Here is a 20,019-nt window from a genome sequence, read left to right as displayed (position 1 = left end):
TTCCCTTGTTTTAAAAAATGGTGGAAATGCTAGAGAAGAAACTCTGTGTACTCTTCGAAAAAACACCTATGAAGATCTTCAAAAAAACACCTATGAAGAAATTCCTGCAACAGGTATGACACTATACTAAAAATTCTCTTATGCTTTACACTCTCCAGCCCTTAATGCACCAGTTACTCTCTTGCAAGCTCTCTCGATCTTAAACTTCTCTCCCCAAAACTAAAGAGCATCTTTTTCATGTGTTTCCAAAAATACTCCATCTCTCCATCTTATCTCTCCCCAAAACTAAAGAGCATCTTTTTCATGTGTTTCCAAAAAATAATCCACATCGTAAGACACCAGAAAACACATAAACACATTCATCCAGCCTTAAGCCGTTGGAACAAGCAAAAAAAAAGTCCCAAAAACCTAATTTTTGAGCATACAAATTACAGAGCAGATCGCTAACGCAGTCCCCCACTACTACAAATTATGCATTCGAGTTCCCCACGTTTAGAGACCAGAACATTCAGAGTACAGTGGATAATCTTTACTATAAAAAGACCACCTTCAAGATCATAGTATTTCCTCCGCCAGGTAAATGTGACTTCCAATCCCTCCGCCCCACACCAGCTGCACACGCCTTGCACTCTTCACACACGACCACTTCGCTCCCCACCACTCTTGAGCCCCTCGACGCCTTCCACGCACGCAGCACCATGAACCTCCGTCAACCGCCCGCACTGCTTCCCGTAGCCCCGGAGATCCCATTGTAATTTAGGCGGCAGCTGTCGAACCATCAGCCCCCGCGCTGCTATATTTACATAAGACACGCCCTCCTCATGACGTCACAAGAACCCTGACCTCCGGCCTACCTCCTCCCTTCCACCCACCCCTCCCCGGCCCCCTGGTCTGGTCTTTCCTTCCCAGCCCCACCCGCGGCGGCGGCGGGCGTGGGTTCTGAACCTCTGCTCGCTTGGAGGGAACCTGACAGGCTGTTCCTGTCTCTGTACCTTTCTTCAAATAATGCCTTTCAGTGTGTAAAACAGAACAAAGGAAAGGGGTTCCTTTCAGATCCAGTCAGCTTTCTGATTGCAGCACTGTGTGTACATCTATTAAAATTCACGAGGCATCACAACTGGTGGCGAAATCTAGTCCATTCTTTTTTTTTTTTTTTAAAGATTTTATTTATTTGACAGAGATCCCAAGTAGGCAGAAAGGCAGTAGAGAGAGGAGGAAGCAGGCTCCCTGCTGAGCAGAGAGCCCGATGCGGGGTTCAATCCCAGGACCCTGGGATCATGACCTGAGCCGAAGGCAGAGGCTTTAACCCACTGAGCCACCCAGGGGCCCCAGAAATCTAGTCCATTCTTGAAAGTTCAGTTTCATTTATGGAACATCTCATTCATTTTCCTTTCTAACCCTTCGATATGGGAAAGTTTTCAAATTTTTTTTTTCTTCTAGTCCTTTTCTGGAACACACGTTATTCTGAAAGCAGAAAGAGTTAAGGGTCCTCAGTCAAAGCCTAGACGTAGCTTTGGGGACTCAGGGTAAGTCATTTTTGGCCCGATTGTTTTCCATGATCTCTGATGTCCTACCTCGCTACTCGCCTGAGCACACTTCTCTAGGAACTTCCCAGGTGGTGTCCGAATTACAAAGCAAGGGAATTCAAGAGCGTGCAAAAGCTAACAGTCTCTACCAGGCTAGGAATTAGCCTCACCCTATCAGAGACAATAAATCAATGCTAAAACTCCCAGTACCTTTTCCAAAAGTAAACAAGACCCTATATTCCTTACCAGAGATAAGGAGCCCTAGACCCCACCCAGCATGCCCAGAGCCCCTCTCCCCCCTGGCCAACTACCTCTGCTTCATCAAAGTGTTATTCTCGGCCCTAGGAGGAGCACCAGCTTCATTAACAGAACATTAGACGCACCTTAGAGGCCTGTTTTCTAAGTGCGATGCAACATTCTGTCTGCCTTTACAGGCTATGACCAAATCCCCTTTTTCTGAGAATTCATCCTAACCCTAGGTAAAAAGAACCTGCTGACCCCTACCCGGGGAGCCGCAGCTTTAGAATTTATTCCCCCTCCCCTTCCCCATGATGTCCTTATTTGCGGCAAAGTTTCCTTTGTGTGGCAACTCCACTTGGTGAAGTCTCTACCTGTCACTCACCAAGGAGGGAAGTCGTGTTAGTTTGGTTACAACTCATGCTTGGACCTCCTGAACTCATCCCTCTTTTCCTGAACTAAATGTCTGGGTTTTTTTTTTTTTTTTTTTGCTTGTTTGCTTGTTTTTTAAGGATTTCATCTATTTATTTGACAGAGAGAGAGAGAGAGATATCACAAGAAGACAGAGAGGCAGACAGAGAAGGGGAAGCAAGCTCCCTCCCCCCCTGAGCGAAGAACCCGATGCGGGGCTCGATGGTGGGATCATGACCTGAACCGAAGGCAGAGTTTTAACCAACTGAGCCACCCAGGCGCCCCTAAATGTCTGTTTTTGATTTCCGTGCTTTTACTTTGGTTTCTAGCAAGTGTTCTGGAGGTCAACCTCCCAATCTGATTGAACCTGTGAATGTCAAAGAAAGAATCAACAGAAGCTACAGAGAACTACAAAGTGGTAAGCGAGATTGGCACTAGTGCCTTAAGTTGTTGTTGTTTTTAAAGATTTTTTTTTATATTTTTATTTATTTGACAGAGAGAAATCACAAGTAGTTGGAGAGGCAGGCAGAGAGAGAGCGAGGGAAGCAGGCTCCCCGCTGAGCAGAGAGCCCGACGCGGCACTCGATCCCAGGACCCTGAGATCATGACCTGAGCCGAAGGCAGCGGCTTAACCCACTGAGCCACCCAGGCGCCCCATGTTGTTGTTTTTAATTACATCTCTCAGTTAAATTGACTTTGATCCAAAGAAGGGGCAGACCCAGAATGGCTTCACTTAGATTAAGATGCCAAGTCAGTAGAGGAGGAGGACTTAATACCTAAGCTAACTGAAGTTTCACACTGTCCCATCAGGAATGTAATCTTGAACCAGTCAACATGGACTTTCCTGGTCAATACTAGGTTGTTTTGTTTTTAAGATTTTTATTTGTTAGAGAGAGAGAGAGATACAGAGCGCAAGGACAGGCAGACAGAGTAGCAGGCTAGAGGCAGAGGGAGAAGCAGGCTCCCTGCCAAGCAAGGAGCCCGCTAGGAAGTTTTCTGATAGATGCGCTTTTTCTCCCCTTGCCTAACATTACATTCCTTGTTAATGATTAATTCCCTCCTCTTCCTCATCGCCCCCACTCCCTTCCCTTCTTTAATGCCCTCTCTCCTCCTCTGAAACCTTTTTGTTTCAACTCAGTGGAGCTCTCCTCTACTTGCTAGGTGGAATGCTGCCCTATTCGTTAATTTATTTTTTTAATATTTCATTATAATCTTTTTTTTTTTAAAGATTTTATTTATTTGGGACGCCTGGGTGGCTCAGTTGATTAAGCAGCTGCCTTCGGCTCGGGTCATGATCCTAGTAGCGTCCTGGGATCGAGTCCCACATCCGGCTCCTTGCTCAGCGGGGAGCCTGCTTCTCCATCTGCCTCTGCCTGCCACTCTGTCTGCCTGTGCTCACTCTGTCAAATAAATAAGTAAACAAATCTTAAAAAAAAAAGATTTTATTTATTTGACAGAGTGAGATCACAAGTAGACAGGCAGGCAGGCAGATAGAGAGAGGAAAGCAGTCTCCCTGCTGAGCAGAGCCCGATGTGGGACTCGATCCCAGAACCCTGAGATCATGACCTGAGCCGAAGGCAGCTGCTTAACCCACTGAGCCACCCAGGTGCCCCCGTGAATTTTTAATAATAAAGCTAATTAGATTTTTAAATGTACTTGGTTGAATTTTTTATTTTTATTTTAACATTTACTTGACCGCAAAGAGAGGGAACATAAGCAGGGGGAGTGGGAGACGCAGACTCCCCACGGAGCAGAGATCCGGACAGACGTGGGGCTCATCCCTGGGACCTGGGAGCATGACCTGAGCCAAAAGCAGACACTTCATGACTGAGCCACCCAGATGCCTCTTAATTCAGTTTTTAAACAGGTATTAGGGTCAAGTTTGCCTCCTAGATTTACAGGGAAAGTTCTGTCTTCTATTTTCTGAAAGATATTGTAGAGAACTGGTATTGTTTCCTTAAATGTTTGGTAGAATTCAGCAGTGAAACTAGGTCTGGTTTTGTTTTCAGAAGCTTACTGAGTCAACCAGGCCTTATTCCTCCTTGTGAGAGTCTGCGTAAATTGTGTCTTTCAAGGATCTGGTTCATTTCATCTAAGTTATCAAATCTGGGAGCAGTTGTTCCTTATAGTCCTTTAGGGTAATTTAATGTCCGCGCGATCGTACTAAGGGTCTTCCATTTCTGGTATTACTAATTTCTATCTTTTCTATTTCTTGTTTAGTTTGGCTAGAGGTTCATCAATTTTATTCATCATTCCGAACAAACTAGCTTTTGATTTCACTGATTTTTCTCTATTAATTTTGTTTCTAATTTTTATTGCTTTCTGCTCATTTTTATTTTCTTCTCATCTTACTGTTTTTTGAGTTTCCTGAAGTGAAATCTTAGATTATTGATTTTAGATCTTCTCTGCTAACACACGCACTTCCACGAACAAACTACTCTTGCTACATCCCACACGTTTTTTAAAAAGGTTTTGAGAGAGGGGGAGAGCAAGCAAGCCAGTGTACACCTGTGGGGAGGAGTGGCCGAGGGGGAGAGAGAAGTTCCATCCAAGGACCTCAGGATCATGACCTGAGCTGGAGGCAGACACGTAACTGAGCTACCCAGGTGCTCTCATCCCAGACATTTTTTTTTTTTAAGATTTTATTTATTTGAGAGAGAGAGAGAGACAGCACGCACAAGCAGGCAGAGCAGCAGGCAGAGAGAGAGGGGGAAGCAGGCTCCCCGCTCAGCAGAGAGCCTGACTCGGGGCTCAATCCCAGGACCCTGAAATCGTGACCTGAGCAGAAGGCAGAGGCTTTAACCCACCCAGGCGCCGCCCAGACATTTTTATAAGCAGTATTTTCATTTTCATTTAGCTCAAAATAATTTCTTGAGAATTTCCCATGTAGTATTCAAAGTGTGTTGTATAATCTCCAAATTGGGGTTTTCCAGCTGTTACTGATTTCCAGTTTTGTTCCATCGTGGTCTGAGAGCATGCATTGTATTTCTAGTTGGAAATCTTCAATTCCAATCACTAGTGATCTGTTTATTTCTCCTTACAGTTTCTATCAGTTTTTGCCTCATGTATTCTGTTCTTAGGCACTTATTCATCGAGTATTATTATACCGTCTGGATAACTGACCCCATTTGTTATGTAACACCACTTTTTATTCCTTGTAGTTTTTCTTGCTCTTAAGTATACTCTGTCTGAAATCAATATAACCACTCCAGTTTTCTTTTAATTAGTATCAGTATGGTATACGTTCCCTGTCTCTCTTAATTTACCTGTGTTTGTAAGTTGCTTTTTAAAATGTTTTGAGACAGAGAACGTGAGAGAGAGTGATCAGGAGCAGGGGGGCAGGGGTAGAGGAAGAAACAAGAGTCTGATGTAGGACTCCATCCCAGGACCCTACGTTCCTAACCTGAGCCCAAGGCAGACGTTTAACTCACTGAGCCACCCAGGCATCCTAAACTAAGCTTCTTACAGGCAACATAGTTGGGTCCTGTTTACCACTCTGATAGTCTGTTTTTTAACTGATGTATTTAGACCATTTAAAGTGATTACTGGACATAGTTGAACTAGTATCTTCCATATCTGCAACGGTTTCTATTCACTGCTTTTGTTCATTGTTCCTTTTCTCTTCCATTCTTTTTCAGCCTTCTATGGTCTTCAGTGAGCATTTTACATGATTCTCTTTTCTCATCTCTTAGAATATCAATTCTGTTTCTTTTTAAAATGTTTTAGTGACTGCCCTGTAGTTTGCAATATACATTTCCAAGCAATCTGGGTCAACTTGCAAATAACACTGCAACCCTTCACAGACAGGGCAGGCAGGTCCTTGTAACAGAGCATTTCCAATTCCCTCCACTGCCCTTTGGAATGTTGCTGTTTGCCCACTTAATTTCTCCACAAGCTATAATCATCTAAGACACACACACACACATTCTTTTCAAAAGATTTTATGAGAGAAGAGAGCGAGTGCTCGAGCCTGAGCAGGATGGGGGCCAGAGGGAGCAGCAGACTCCCTCCTGAGCAGGGAGCCAGATGTAGGTAGGGCTTGATCCCAGGACTCTGATATCATGACCTGAGCTGAAGACAGCCACTCAACCAGCGGAGCCACCCTAGCACCCAATATAATTATCTAATATAGTTTTGCTATATTATCATTTTGAACAAATTGTTATCTGTTAGCTCAGTTAGTAAGATTTTCTTTTCATTTATTCTCATTTTGTTTAGTTGGTGGGGATTTTCTATTTTCTTTTTTTTTTTGGTGGGGATTTTCTTACAGCACTTTAAATATTTCACTGTACTCTCTTTTCTTGATTGTATGGTTTCTGCAGAGAATTCTGATGTAATACTTAATCCTTGTTATTCTATCACCAGGATGTTTTTTCCTTCAGGCTTCTTTCAAGATGTGCTCTGTGTCTTTGATTTTGTGCACCTTAAGTATTATATGCTGTGATGGTTAATCTTATGTGTCAACCTGACTAGACCATGGTGTCCAAGTATGTGGTCAAACGTTATTCTGGATGTTTTCTGTGAAGGGAGTTTTTTTGGATGAGAATAACGTTTCAATCAGTGGATTTTAACTAAAGCAGAATACTCCCTATACTGCTGCCAGGTCTCCTCCAGTAGGTTGAAGGCTTCCCCAGAACAAGTGAGGAGGAGCTCAGCCAGCAGACTGCCGTTAGACACCAGCTCTATCTAGCCCTTCTCTGAGTCTCCAGCTGGCCAAGCTCTCTCATCACATGGGACTCATGAAGCCTCCACAGTCCCATAAGCCATTTTGGTACCAGGAGCTGCTCTAGAGGAACAGAATCTTCAGAATGTCTTTTAATGGGCCCGGCGTTTCTGGAATTGGCTCTCTGATCTGATTTGATTGAAAGACACTAAAAACTCTATTTCCAGTAGCAAAAACAGTACTGCTAGTCCATGGTATAACGTGGCAATAGAGATATGCAAAGTATCACTGGATACTCCTGCTCAAGCACCTAGAAAAGGCAGGGATTTGGGGGACTATGTACATGATACTTGAACATTTTGGTCAAACTAACAAAGGAGACTGGCTCACTCCATCATCAAATAGAAATGGTACATACGAAATAGGGCCCAAGCAGGCCCTGAAGGTACAAGGGAGTTACATGAAGAAGGGGCACAAATGCCCCTGGTCCCCATTCCTGCTACACGACCCCTCTCACGGCCTGCACCCTGAGAAGTGCCTCATGGGGAATTCCCTACAATTCACATAGAAAGAGAAGACTGGAGCCCCATTTGCATATGGTTCTGCCTGATATGCAGGCACTGCCAAAGGGGGACAGCCTTAGGATGACAGCTCTTTCTGGGACAGCCCTGAAGGACGGTGGTGAAGGGCAACCCTTCCAGTGAATGGAACTCTGAGTAGTATACCTGGCGTTTCATCTTACTCAGACGGGACATGTTGATCATGTTGATTGGTGACAAGGGAGCCCGGGGAAGAAGTATGTGGATAGACTTCTCAGAATGAGCGCAGACACGAGGATGTGAATAATTGTGTGGGTGAGAGGACCTTTTCTGTGCATACCAGTCTGCTTTTTTCTCCAGCCACCCACTCTGGCATCACCCAATGGGCTCCTGAACAAAGTGGTCATGGTGACAAGGATGGAGGTTATGGGCAGGTTCAGCAACATGGACCTCTACTCACCAAGGCTGGCCTGTCTACAGCTACTGCTGAGTGCCCAGTCTGCCAGGAGCACAGACCGGTCACCAAGACAGCACCATTCCCTGGTCAAATACGGACAACTCCCTAGCGGCAGATCCGTGACATCGGGCCACTTCCATCATAGATGGCACAGTCTTTCTCCTCACTGGAACACTCTGAGCACAGGTTTGCCTTCCCTGCCCACAATGCTTCTACCAAAACACCTGTCCATGCACTTGCAGGATGCCTTATCCACCCCTACAGCATGCCACACAGCATTATTTCTGGTTACGAACTGGATTTTGCCTCCCCGGCCACCAAACTCATAGGTGTGTGCCTGACTCCCAATGTGCCTCCTTGGAGATAGAGACTTTAAGGAGGTAACTCAGGTTATGAGGTCCAGTGGGGCCCTTAATCCAATGGGACTGGTGTCCTTCTAAGAAGTGGAAGAGGCATCCGAGCTAGCAGGTGTCGGAGGCAGGCCCCTGGTGAGGGCGGCCTCTGCCATTAAAATATGGCGCCTGGCTAGTTGCCAGGTTAGGAGTGCCTCGTGAGACTAAGCGGAAGCCCAAAGAGGAAGTAAACAGCATTGGTTGCTAGCGAAGTTGTTCCTTTAGGTATAGAGCCTGATTCGCTCCCTCCTGTACCCCGCTCGCTGATTGGTCATGTAAACGTATATAAGTGTGTAGACTTGCGGAAATAGAGAGAGAGAAGATACATCTGAACTGGGGCTTCTTGTTGTCCTTGCGGGTCGAGGGCGATAAATGGTGCTGAAACCCGGGAACTAAATAAAGGAATCTTGCAAGGTAATCCGCAGGAAAGCGGGGAGTAAAGGTCCGCAGGTAAGCGGGGACATTAGCCACGTTCAAAAGTGGGAATTCCGCGGTAAAGCGGGGAGTAAAGGTCGACTGAAGTATTTGCGTGTAAAAAATTAATGTGCTAGTTAGTGTCTTTAACGTCCACGTCTGTTGTCTGTGTGTTCATAATGGGATCTGAAGTATCTAAAGTGCGGCTGGAAGGGTCTTTAAAAGACCTGCTGAAAGCCAATGGAACTCCACTAAAAGCAAAAACTGCTCGGGCCTTTTTGAATACAGTGGAAAAGGCGGCTCCATGGTTCCTAGATGAAGGCTTGCTATACATACCTCAATAGGACCACCTGTGATCCAGGGTTTGGCCCCTGTGAAACCTATTAATGCCTCGGGGCCATATCAACCTTTTAAGTTGCCCAGGTGCACCAATAACAGGGTATGGCCACCCGAGTGGTCTGGATGTCAGAGTACCTTGCGCTCAGTTTACATCAATGAAATGCATAGCTTTACATTCACTCCACGCTCTCCTACTTATGAAAATAATACCTTTACAGGGTACAATTATTCCTTTCAAAATCCTAAGCAAGGCAATCCCTCCTCTCCCTTTGATGCATGGCAGGTCTGTAACTTGCTAGGAGCATGTACTGATATCTCAGCAGTGTCCATGTTCAATGGTGGCAAATTCCTCAACTGTTCTTATGAACAAAATGACTCTAGTACCTTTGAGACAACAGTTAATGTGTCTTGTCCCAATAATATTACTTATCAGCCCACTCCCATATGCGTCTCACCACCGTTCCTTTTCCTCATAACAAATGCTAGCGAGCTGAATGATACGCTGAATTGCACTAAGAATTGCTATCTCCCCCAGTGCTGGAATGTCACGGCCTTCAAGCTGGCTGTGATTATGCGTATCCCTACCCATGTTCCTATCCCAGTTTCCATTCCAGAGGACAAGTTACCTGGTGCTATCCAGAAAGAAGAGAGATTCTGGTATCACAGCCGCCGTTGTGACAGTATTGGCTATATCTAACAGCAGCTGCTACGGCAGCAGCAGTCTTGCTTGCTGCAACTATACCCACTGCAGAAGCTGTGAACACGCTTGCAGAAGGAACGGCGGCTGCCCTTCAAACACAGACTCAGATCAATGCACATCTGCAAGCAGAAATCCTGATAGTCAACCAGAGAGTGGATTTGGTTCAAGAACAAGTGGACATATTGGGGGCCCAATTGGGACTGGGATGTATAGCACCCTTCCCGGAAATTTGTGTAACTCCCATAGCCTATACTAATATGAGTGACTTACAGAATGTCTCCCGACAGCTCTCCCAATACTTGCGGGGGAATTAGTCCGCAGAATTCCAAAACTACACTCAGCACCTGCTACTAGGCATAACAAGGATAAATAACACCAGAGTTGAGCTTGCAACCCTCCCAGAGATAATCAAAACATTGCAAGATGTGTTAACCTTTACGAAACAATGGGCTAGCGTAATTGGTCTGATGACAATCCTCATAGTGGGCTTGATTCTGCTAGTAAGGAAACTGCAAATTTGGAGGCGACAGCAACCTAGGCAACAGCAAGCCATGGTGCAGGCCTTGTTAGCCATCGAGGCTGGAACATCCCTCCAAGTATGGCTAAGCATGCTGGATCGGTAGTCAACGACCGGTAAGATTGGTGGGGGAAATATACCAACCTAAGACAGGACGCAGATCATTGATATCTGCCGTCTGATGATGGGTAAGGATATTCCCCGCCACTGACAACCTAAGACAGGCACGATCCCCGCCATAATAGAAAAAAGGGGGAGATGTCGGAGGCAGGCCCCTGGCCAGGGCGGCCTCCGCCATTAAAAGATGGCGCCTGGCTAGTTGCCAGGTTAGGAGTGCCTCGTGAGACTAAGCGGAACGCCCAAAGAGGAAGTAAACAGCATTGGTTGCTAGCGAAGTTGTTCCTTTAGGTGTAGAGCCTGATCCGCTCCCTCCTGTACCCCGCTCGCTGATTGGTCATGTAAACGTATATAAGTGTGTAGACTTGCGGAAATAGAAGATACATCTGAACTGGGGCTTCTTGTTGTCCTTGTGGGTCGAGGGCGATAAGCAGGGTGTGTGTGTGTGTGTACGTACACACACGCCCGCACACGTACACCTAAGCACAGAGGAAAGGCAGCTCAGGAAAAGAGTCTTCACCCAAAAAAAAGCTAGCACCATGATGTTGGACTTCTCACCTCCAGAACTCTGAAATAATTGTTGTTGTTTAAGCTATGGTATCTCGTTATGACCGCCGAAGCAGACTATAAACTCCTTCTGCTCAGGGAAGTCACCTCACAGAATACCAAGTGCAGGAGCCCACGCTTGTGGAATTCACGAGTCTGACCATGATCCCCACCATCCGGAAGCACCTAGCGGGAGAAACCAGTGGGACGGCCTCCTGAAGACTTAGTTACAGTGCCAACTGCCACCTGGGTTGCAACACCTTGAAGGGCTGAGCGAGATTCTCCAGGAGGCCGCATATATGCTCTGAGTTGGTGTCCAAGACATGGTGCTGTTTCTCCCACGGCCGGGATGCATGGGTCCAGGCCTCCAATGGTAGAAACAGGAGTGATATCGTTCTTTTAGGACCTCTAGTGACCCTAGCAAAATCTTTGCTTCCCGTCCCTGCAGCCTTTTGCTCTCGTTTGACCTACGCTTTTTCCTGTATGGCCACGCTTTCCAGCTCAGGTGTGCTCTTCTAATCCTAGAACCGGCAGGATCAACAGCCTTGCTAACGTTAACTTAGCCCCGTCACCAGGCAAGTGTCACAGGATTTGACAGGTAAAGAATCACAGGACTGTCCCTGTTGTTTGGTGTTAGGGACTGAACTGTGCTCCCTACCCTCACCCCGAATTCTTATGTTGAATCCTAACGCTCCATGTGACTGTGTTTGGAGGTAAGGCCTTTAAGGAAGTAATAATCATTAAATGAGGTTAATAAGATGGGGCCCTGATCTAACAGAACTGGTGTCCATACAAGAGGAGGAGGAGGCACCAAAGCTCTCTCCTGTTCACAGAGAAAAGGCCATTCAGGGACAGAGTGAGAAGGCAGCCTTCTCCAAATGCCGGGAAGAAGTCTCATCAGAAGCTAACTCTAGTCTTCTGGCCTCCGAAATGGTGAGATTATGTCTGTTGTTTAAGCCACCCAACCTGCAGTACCTCGTTATTGAAGCCCAAGCAGGATGCATGTAATCAGGATACATTCACTGACTCCGGCTATGTAACTGGAAGTCAAAGTATGTTTTGGAATAAGCACTGTCCAGTTTCACGGTCTGCATATTGTGTCTTTTGCACTGATAGTGCCTTCCTTAGTTATACGTATATTGAAGCCCCAGGCAAGGACCACAGAAACAGGCAAAACGGGGGGGGGGGATAATAATGGAAGGGGGGAAATATACGAAGTTTCATGACTGCATCCTCTCATCACCTTACAGATCGAAGTCTGCACTTTAGGTACCCTCAGATTCAATCTGAATACACAATCATTTAAGCAACTGAGCCAGTTTTTCCAATTTGCTCCTCACATGCTTGGAGAAACAAGTATTTCATTTACCACTGACAGCACCATTCTAAGGGTTATAAAGCTGTGGTGTAACATTATGTCACATGTAAGGATGATAAGGAGATGTAATATTATGTCTCTTTGTCTTTTTTTCTATATCCAGAATCTCCTCTTCATTCTGCTAGCCCTGATCTGACCACAAACTGGAATCGCAACAATTCTTAACTGCCTCTGAAAAATCTGACCTAATTATAAACCCCCATCTCCAACTAGTACAGAGATTAAGTATGGTGACTAAGGAGTTAAGAGCCCCATTACAAAAATTCACCTATAGCTGCGGATGGTGGTTACAAGTTCCCACAGGCCTCTCCGAGGTTTCTGTTCAGCACTAAATACACAGGCATTTGGTGTTAATTTGCCTAGCTCCTCAAGGTGCTCATCTGCGCCACCTAAAGGCCTCATGAGAAGTTGTCTTCCGTTAAAGGAATTAAAACAGTACCAAAGGGAAGTTAGTCCAGACACACATGAAAAGATACAGATTTCATAAAACCGAAGTACAATTCCACATGTGCTTAAGAGACAGGAAGCTGTAAGAGGAAGGAGTTTCCACTCGGACAAGAGAAAGCTGGATGATCTACCGAATCATTCTTCTTTTGAGCTCAACAGAGAGCTGAGATTGGAAGACCACTGGGTAGACTGAAGTCCAAAAGCCCAGTAAAGCTCTCCAGGGACGGACGTACACATGAACCATTTCCTGTCTGGCAGAGAGTGAAAAGCAAAGATGGCAGCCATAAAAGTGTGAAGGAGAAAATGACTGCAATTTTAACCATTTTGATGAAGTTCCTGGCTGGCTCACCAAAATGATGAAGTTCTTGAACCTAGGTGGGGTTCGGTGGGGTGAGGTCCGGAGCCGACGGCTAAAGAAAGAATTCTTAAGACGTCTCTGGTGCAAAAAGGTGGTTTATTAGAGCACGGGGACAGGACCCGTGGGCAGGAAGAGATGCGGCTGCCCCGGGTTGTGAGGGTAGGCATGTTATATACCCTGCTGTTGGGGGAAGGTGAGGGGAAGGGAGGTTTCAGTGGAGTTTTCATATGCTAAAGAGGGCCTACAAGGTGCCAGGATGTTCCAGGCCTGCCGGAGGCCTTGCCCTTGCTGCTGGATCAATGTTGTCTTTAGACCAGCCATTAACATTAAGATAGTTGGGAGACTTTTTGGTGGGGTGTCACAATCCTGCTATCAATCGTCTTTGTTAGTGAGATTTAGGACATTTGTAAGCCAAGGGAGACTCCTGTCTAGCAGGATTGTGAGCTCTGCAAGTTAACTATTTGCTTATTGTTCATGGCAGTCAGGGCTGCCTGAGGGATGCTACACTTATGGAGGGGAAAGGGTGAAGAGGGGGTGCAAGGCGCCAGCTTTTGCTTTGTCCTCAGCCAGCCTCCTGCTCCCTCATCAATTTCTTACAAGCCAAAGCTATCGTGACAGTTTACAATCCCAGAGGCTCCTGTGTAAGGTGGGGTTTTGCCTGTCTTTCAGGATTTTTTTCTTTTCCAAGATTTTATTTATTTACTTGAGAAAGAGACGGGGAGAGGGATGGAGGAGAAGCAGACTCTCCGCTGAGGAGGGCCCCCAACGTGGGGCTTGAACCCAGGACTCTTGGGATCATGACCTGAGTCAAAGGCAGATTACTTAACCAAGTGAGCCACCCAGGCACTCCATCAGCTCTTTTTCCTCAGGCTTCTGCCAAGGGATCTGACCTAATATAACCCCCAATTCCAACTAGAACAGGGCACAGCAAGGACTCTGGGGTGCCTCAGTGGTGTGGGCACAGAGACCAGGATCAGCTACCGCAGGCACAAAACCCAGTCACTTCTCTCATTTGTAAGATGAGAAGCCCTGCCAACCCTTGCTTCCAAGTATAGGTCAGCCTCAATAAAGGGGTGAAACGGGCTGGGGAAAGGGGCTGAGGAGAAAGAGAGCTGAGGAAGTTGGGGAGAGATGAGAGGTGCAGCAGCAGAATGGGAGGAGAAACAGAGCGAGGATGAGGAGGACTTACATTTCTGGGGCCCTTCTGTTCAGGACAGCCCCCGCTCCCCCCCCCCCCACCACCACATCCCCATCTCTCACCTTGGGCTCTCAGACCCCACAAGGACACTCTCTTCACTCATTGCTCTCTCTTCCCCGCTCCTCCTCAGAGCCCGGTTCTCTGGCTTTGCCGGCCTTTCTGTGATCTCTTAACATCCTTTCAACAGACTTCTTTCCTTCTGAAATCAGTCACAGTCCATTTCTGTTCCTTGCAGTCATAAAGCCTGACTCACTTCAAGCTTTCCTGGAGGAATACTTGGTGATGTTACGGCTTAACTTTTTCGTTTTCCAGAAGGCACTTTCATCTTCTCCTCAAACTTTGAGGAGAACATCTTCTTCTTCGTAACAAAGTAGACCCTTTGCCTTCTGCCTCCATTCAAGCCTCATCCAGTCTCGAGGAACAAAATACCTCTTCCAGAGCACCAGGCATCTTTCGTTGTTTTTCAGGCAGCGGCTTTTTTCTTTCAATGTCAATTTTTTTTCTCTTCGGTGTACTGAGTAAGGGAAGGAATGGCTTTGGGATAAAATGAGGAGGTAAAGGGGAAATTAAGTACACAGATGGCTATTTTGAATGTAATATGGATTTACATCTATTATGTGCATATTTAGTGTGGTGGTATTTTGTGTACCTAAGTCACGTGCACACTCTAAGACACCTTGGGTACACATACCCTGTGGCCCAGTCCTGGGTGCTCTTGGTTACATGGATATTATGTTCGTCGTTTTATTTTGTTTTGTTTTTTAAGCGTGCAGTTTCCAGGTTATGATATATTGAGAAACTGGAATGGAGAGGACTTGGCCAAACTCTCCGGAAACAGTCTTAAGAGTCAGAGCCCTGCCTTGTGGCTTTTAATGGTATGCTGTTGATTTTGAGTCAAGGCAAGCCAAGTGTGGTTTGGTTTGTCAGAGTGTTTGATGTTAATGTTAAACACGGCTGATTACTTTGTATTGTAGGTCTAACAAATACAGAAACAGAAACAGAAGAAAAGTTTACAACAACAGCAACAACAAAACCCAGAAATGTGTGTGTGGGGGGGAATCCCCCTGCCTCCCAGTCCCACTCCACTGCTGACACACCTTTACCTATTGAATGTAGGAGTCAGTTGGTGGCTTTGGAGGGTGAGGGGTGCTTTGTGACCAAGGGACCCAGGAAGTCCCAAGTCGTGCCTTTTCTCTGGGCAATGGGAAAAGTGTGAAGGCAAGGAAAAGTAAAGTCACTGTACTCTTCACAGAAATTTCACCTCTGGACAGAAAACTGGATAAAACTGGGGTAGAATCTGTGGTTTATGAACTCCTCCCTAACCCTAGGCCCAGAGTGAATTTTCCTTATTTTCTGAGGTGGAAGAGACATGACAGAAGTCAGTCAAAGGAGGCGGACAGAGAGAAAGCAAGGTGGATGAGCACCGACGCGGGCCAACTGTAGTCTAGTCTAGTCCCGCCAGTACGGAGAACAGATTTGGGATTGCCGACGGGCTTGTGGATGCTGGATCAGTATTTAGACACCTCTGGCGAGGGACAGCACACCACCTCTGTAGGGGTTCCATGGTGTAATGGTGAGCACTCTGGACTCTGAATCCAGCGATCCGAGTTCAAATCTCGGTGGGACCTTTCCCTTTAAGGGGACAGGGTGGTTTTTTTTTTGTTTGTTTTTTCTTTTTTACTCTTCAAGGCGGACAAGTGCCTTCCCGCTCCTCACCCGCTCCTCACCCCGCCCCCAATCCCGCGGAGGGAACTCCGGGCACGTCGCCCCCCCACCCCACGCCTGGACCCCTCGCAGCCGCGTCCTCCGCGCTCCGCAGCCTCCTCAGAAACTCGCATCTCAGAGTGGCTCCGGCTCTCATCCCCACCCCCACCCGGCGCCACGGACACTGCAGCCACAGGGGGGGCTCCGGGCCACTGCGGCCTCTCATCCCCCACCGCCCCTCGGGCCTCGAGTAAAGCCCGGCGGCTGTGACCACTAAATGCTGTGACCCCGAGGGCGTCTAGCCGCGCGACCTGTCGTTGCACCACTTGTCTTGTCAGGCAGGTTTTGCTGGAGGGTGCTCTGGTTTTGATGGTTCGGAGACCTCAACCGGAAGTGCACTGGCCTGTTTTTGAAGCAAGGCCTTAAATCCTTATTCCGCTTTTACCGAGCCGGTCGGCTGAGCTAATGTATTAACTGAGATGCTTCCAGCCCAGAAGATTACAGTCATTCTGACCAAAGAATGCGTTACTTCACTGTCCCTGGGGGGCTGGGGTGGGGGGTGTCCACAGCCACTGAACTATGATCCCTGGTGTAACTTTAATAAAATCCGTTTTCATCACGTCCAGTGTCTCTGCAGTGTTGCGCCCCAAAAGTGCTTGGGTCCCAGGCCCAATCTACAAATGTAAATGTGCTACTCACTGACTCCTTCGACAGGCCCATCTCATACCATAGTCCTCCTTTCCTATAAAATAGAACACTGAAATAGGGAGAGGAGAGGGTAGGTAATCTGTGCAGTCACTCTGGACACTTGAGGGAGCGGGATCTGAAAGCAGGAAATTGAACCGAAGATAGCACGGCTCCAGAAGAGAGGCTCAGAACCACTGGGTTCAAAATTCTCTTAACTTAGAAAAAATAGCATTGCTCGACAGGAAACTAAGCCTGTGTTGTTTTTGTTTTTGTTTTTTTTGGAAAAAAGACGCTAGCGAAAAACTATCCTACATTGCACAGCCAGTCTTCCTAGCTAAAACAACAAACTCTGAAAAGTAAAACCTTCCCTTTTTTTTCTCCACGTTTATTAGGCAGACGCACGCGCGTAGCTTACTCTAAGAACGCTTAAAACCCCACAAATGCCATATCAAGCATCACCCAAAACTTCACCAGATGCCTAACTTTCAACAAGAAAAACGCCAGGGGAAAGCGCGAACGCAGTCCCCCACTACCACAAATTATGCAGTCGAGTTTCCCACATTTGGGGAAATCGCAGGGGTCAGCACATCCGGAGTGCAATGGATAAGCCTCGCCCTGGGAAAACCACCTTCGTGATCATGGTATCTCCCCTGCCAGGTAAGTATGACTTCCACTTACTCCGCCCCAAACCAGCTTCACACGCCTTGCACTCTTCACACACGACCACTTCTCTCCCCACCACTCTTGAGCCCCCCGACACCTTCCCCGCTTGCAGCACAACGAAGCTCCGTCAACCGCCTCGCACTGCTTCCCGTAGCTCCGGAGATCCCATTGTATTTAGGCGGCAGGGGTCGACATCATCAGCCCCTGCGCTTCCTTATTTACATAGCACACGCCCTCTGTGTGGCGTCACAGGAGCACCTCCCTCCAGCGCACAGCCCCGCCCCTGTCCTTGTCCCCTCTTTCCTTCCCACCTCGAACCGTGCGGCGGCGGGCGTGGGGTCTGAACTTCTGGCCTGCGGGGAACCTGTCTGGCAGGCTCTTCATGACTCTATACCTTTCTTCAAATATAATGCCTTTCGGCGCGTAAAACAAAGCAAAGGGAAGGGGCTCCTTTTAGATCCAGTCAGTTTTAACTTTGTGATCCAGGATTTCAATTTCAATTTCAGTTTGTCCAGAGGCGCCTGGGTGGTGCAGTTAAGCACTGGATTCTTGGTTTCACCTCAGGTCTGGATCTGGGTGGGAATGGTGGAGTCAACCCCGAGTGGACTCCCGGCTCACCGCAGTCTGCTGGGACTGTCTCCCGGTCTACCCCTGTGCTCCGCGCCTTCCACCGCCCCCTCCCCGCGCATGCGCACGCTCCAATAGATAAATTATTAAAGCTATCCAGTATCCGAAAGCAGCTGAATTTATGAAACTATATGCTGCTGCCCCTCGGAACAATTTGTTACCTAAACTGTAACCCCTGGAGGATTTTACTAGTTGCCAAGCACATTTAGATATGGCCTTAAGAAACACTGATACTGACAACAGGTCTTTGGGGAGAAGGACGATGTACAACCGTGAAGCTGGGCAGCTGGGGATGCCCGGCTCGCTCAGGGCGGAATGCCGCCCCTTCACAGAAGCTGGGCAGCTGGGGATGCCTGGCTCGCTCAGGGCGGAATGCCGCCCCTTCACAGAAGCTGGGCAGCCGGGAACGCCTGGCGCCCAGGGCAGAACGCTGCCTGCTTCAGGGAAGCCGAGCACCTGGGAACGCCCGGTCAGCTCAGGGTGCAACGAAAACCGCCTGCTTCCCTTTTTCGTGATCGCTCCTTCCTCTTCCCAGAAGTGCTCGTTGTTAGTTAGATGAGTCCTTTTGATGAGGGAGCAGGAGGCTGGCTGAGAATGGAGCAGGGGCTGGCGCCTTGCACCCCCTCTCCACCCACTCCCCTTGGTAATATGTGTGACATTTCACAGGCACCCCTGACTGCCCTAAAAGAAGAGCAAATGGTTATCTTGCAGAGATCACAGTCCTGCAAGGCAGGAGTCTCTCTTGGTTTACAAATGTCCTTGAGATTTACAACAAAGAAGTTGCCTTATCAATAGCCCAATTTCCAAAGACACATAACTCAGTTCCTCAAGCCCTAACGTCACCCTCCCCTCCATAAAACACCGAAGGAGACGGAGGTAGAAGAAAAAGTAAATAAAGTTAAGTTTCTTTTAAGACCTAAATCTCACTAACAAGGACGTTTGATAGCAGGAATGTAACATTCCACCAGGAGACTCCCAATTGTCTTTATGTTAGTGCCTCATTAGAGGGAAAGTGGCCTTGGCTTGATAGTAACCAGGCCTTCAATATCCTGACAGTATTCTTTATCCCAATAGCCCTTCTGAACACCCCTTTGTCCTCACCTACCCAACTCCTGTGTATATAACCAGACACTCCTCACAGGCCCTGGGCAGCCGCATCTCTGCCTGCCCACGGGTCCTGTCCCCGTGCTCTAATAAACCACCTTTTGCACCAGAGACGTCTTAAGAATTCTTTCTTTAGCCGTCGGCTCCGAACCTCACCCCACCAAACCTGACTTAGGTTCTGGGACTTCATCATTTTGGCGAGCCAGCCAGGAGTTTTGTGAGTTCACATTTGGACTCTGAGCTTCGGTGCAAAAGTGGTGAGTATTCCCTCTCTTCTTCCTTTACTCTCGTTTCAGGGGCTTTTCAAGGAGTATGGTCTTATTGGAACACTTGCATGTCAATTGCTCAGGCTGCAATCCTCTAGCCCGTGGCTACTCTACGGGGAGGAGAGCGTCTGCCTTTTGGCTGTAAGTTAGTACCCTGGCCGGAATGGCAATAGGACCCAGAAACTTGATGGCCTCTCTTTATTCCTGTTCTTGTATAAAGTTGTCTCTCTTGGGCACGGGACAGCCAACTAAGTCACCAGGACGGCTGCCAATCTTAAGACTCCCGTGTGAGGTTTCCTCCTGATTGATCTAATGTGATCCCCTCCACATCCCTGGTCTAGCCACTTCTGGCCGCGAGACCTCCCCTGGGAGCCGGCCGAAACCAGTACCCGATTGAATTAAAACACAACCGGGGACCGTTTCCTAGGGAAGTTGGCTGTAAGAACCACATGTGTTGGAATGTCGCTTAGACCATGATGGATTTCAGTCTTTACTGTTTCTCGTCAGTGTCTTCTGCAAACCGCCTAAAGCTATGGAATTGGGTAATTTCCCCTTGCCAAACTTTTCTAGTATTTCCATGGGTTAATATGGCAAAACAGTATGCAGTCTTCAGGACAGACAATGAGCATGGCATGGCACAGCGTTTTGGTCCATTCACCAGGCACCCATCTGTAGCCTAGGATGCGATGGGGAAGTGGAGGGACGCCGGCACCCCTCCAGGGCCTTTTA

The 20,019-nt window shown here is 47.5% G+C and overlaps 2 non-coding genes and 1 pseudogene across 2 annotated transcripts; 1 reads left to right on the top strand and 2 right to left on the bottom strand.

Annotated features, from left to right (window-relative positions):
- Positions 1-431: 431 nt before the first annotated feature.
- On the bottom strand, positions 432-584 carry LOC116568426 (annotated as a pseudogene).
- A 15,211-nt stretch (positions 585-15,795) lies between these two features.
- TRNAQ-CUG lies at positions 15,796-15,867 on the top strand. Its single transcript has one exon. It is a non-coding gene; the product is annotated as a tRNA-Gln (tRNA).
- Positions 15,868-17,131: 1,264 nt separating this feature from the next.
- On the bottom strand, positions 17,132-17,295 carry LOC116568417. The gene has a single exon (XR_004276622.1). It is a non-coding gene; the product is annotated as a U1 spliceosomal RNA (small nuclear RNA).
- Positions 17,296-20,019: the final 2,724 nt, after the last annotated feature.

The sequence above is a fragment of the Mustela erminea genome, chromosome 10 (genome assembly GCF_009829155.1).
Source record: "Mustela erminea isolate mMusErm1 chromosome 10, mMusErm1.Pri, whole genome shotgun sequence".
Taxonomy (NCBI): Eukaryota; Metazoa; Chordata; class Mammalia; order Carnivora; family Mustelidae; genus Mustela; species Mustela erminea.
This window is presented reverse-complemented; position numbering and strand designations above follow the sequence as displayed.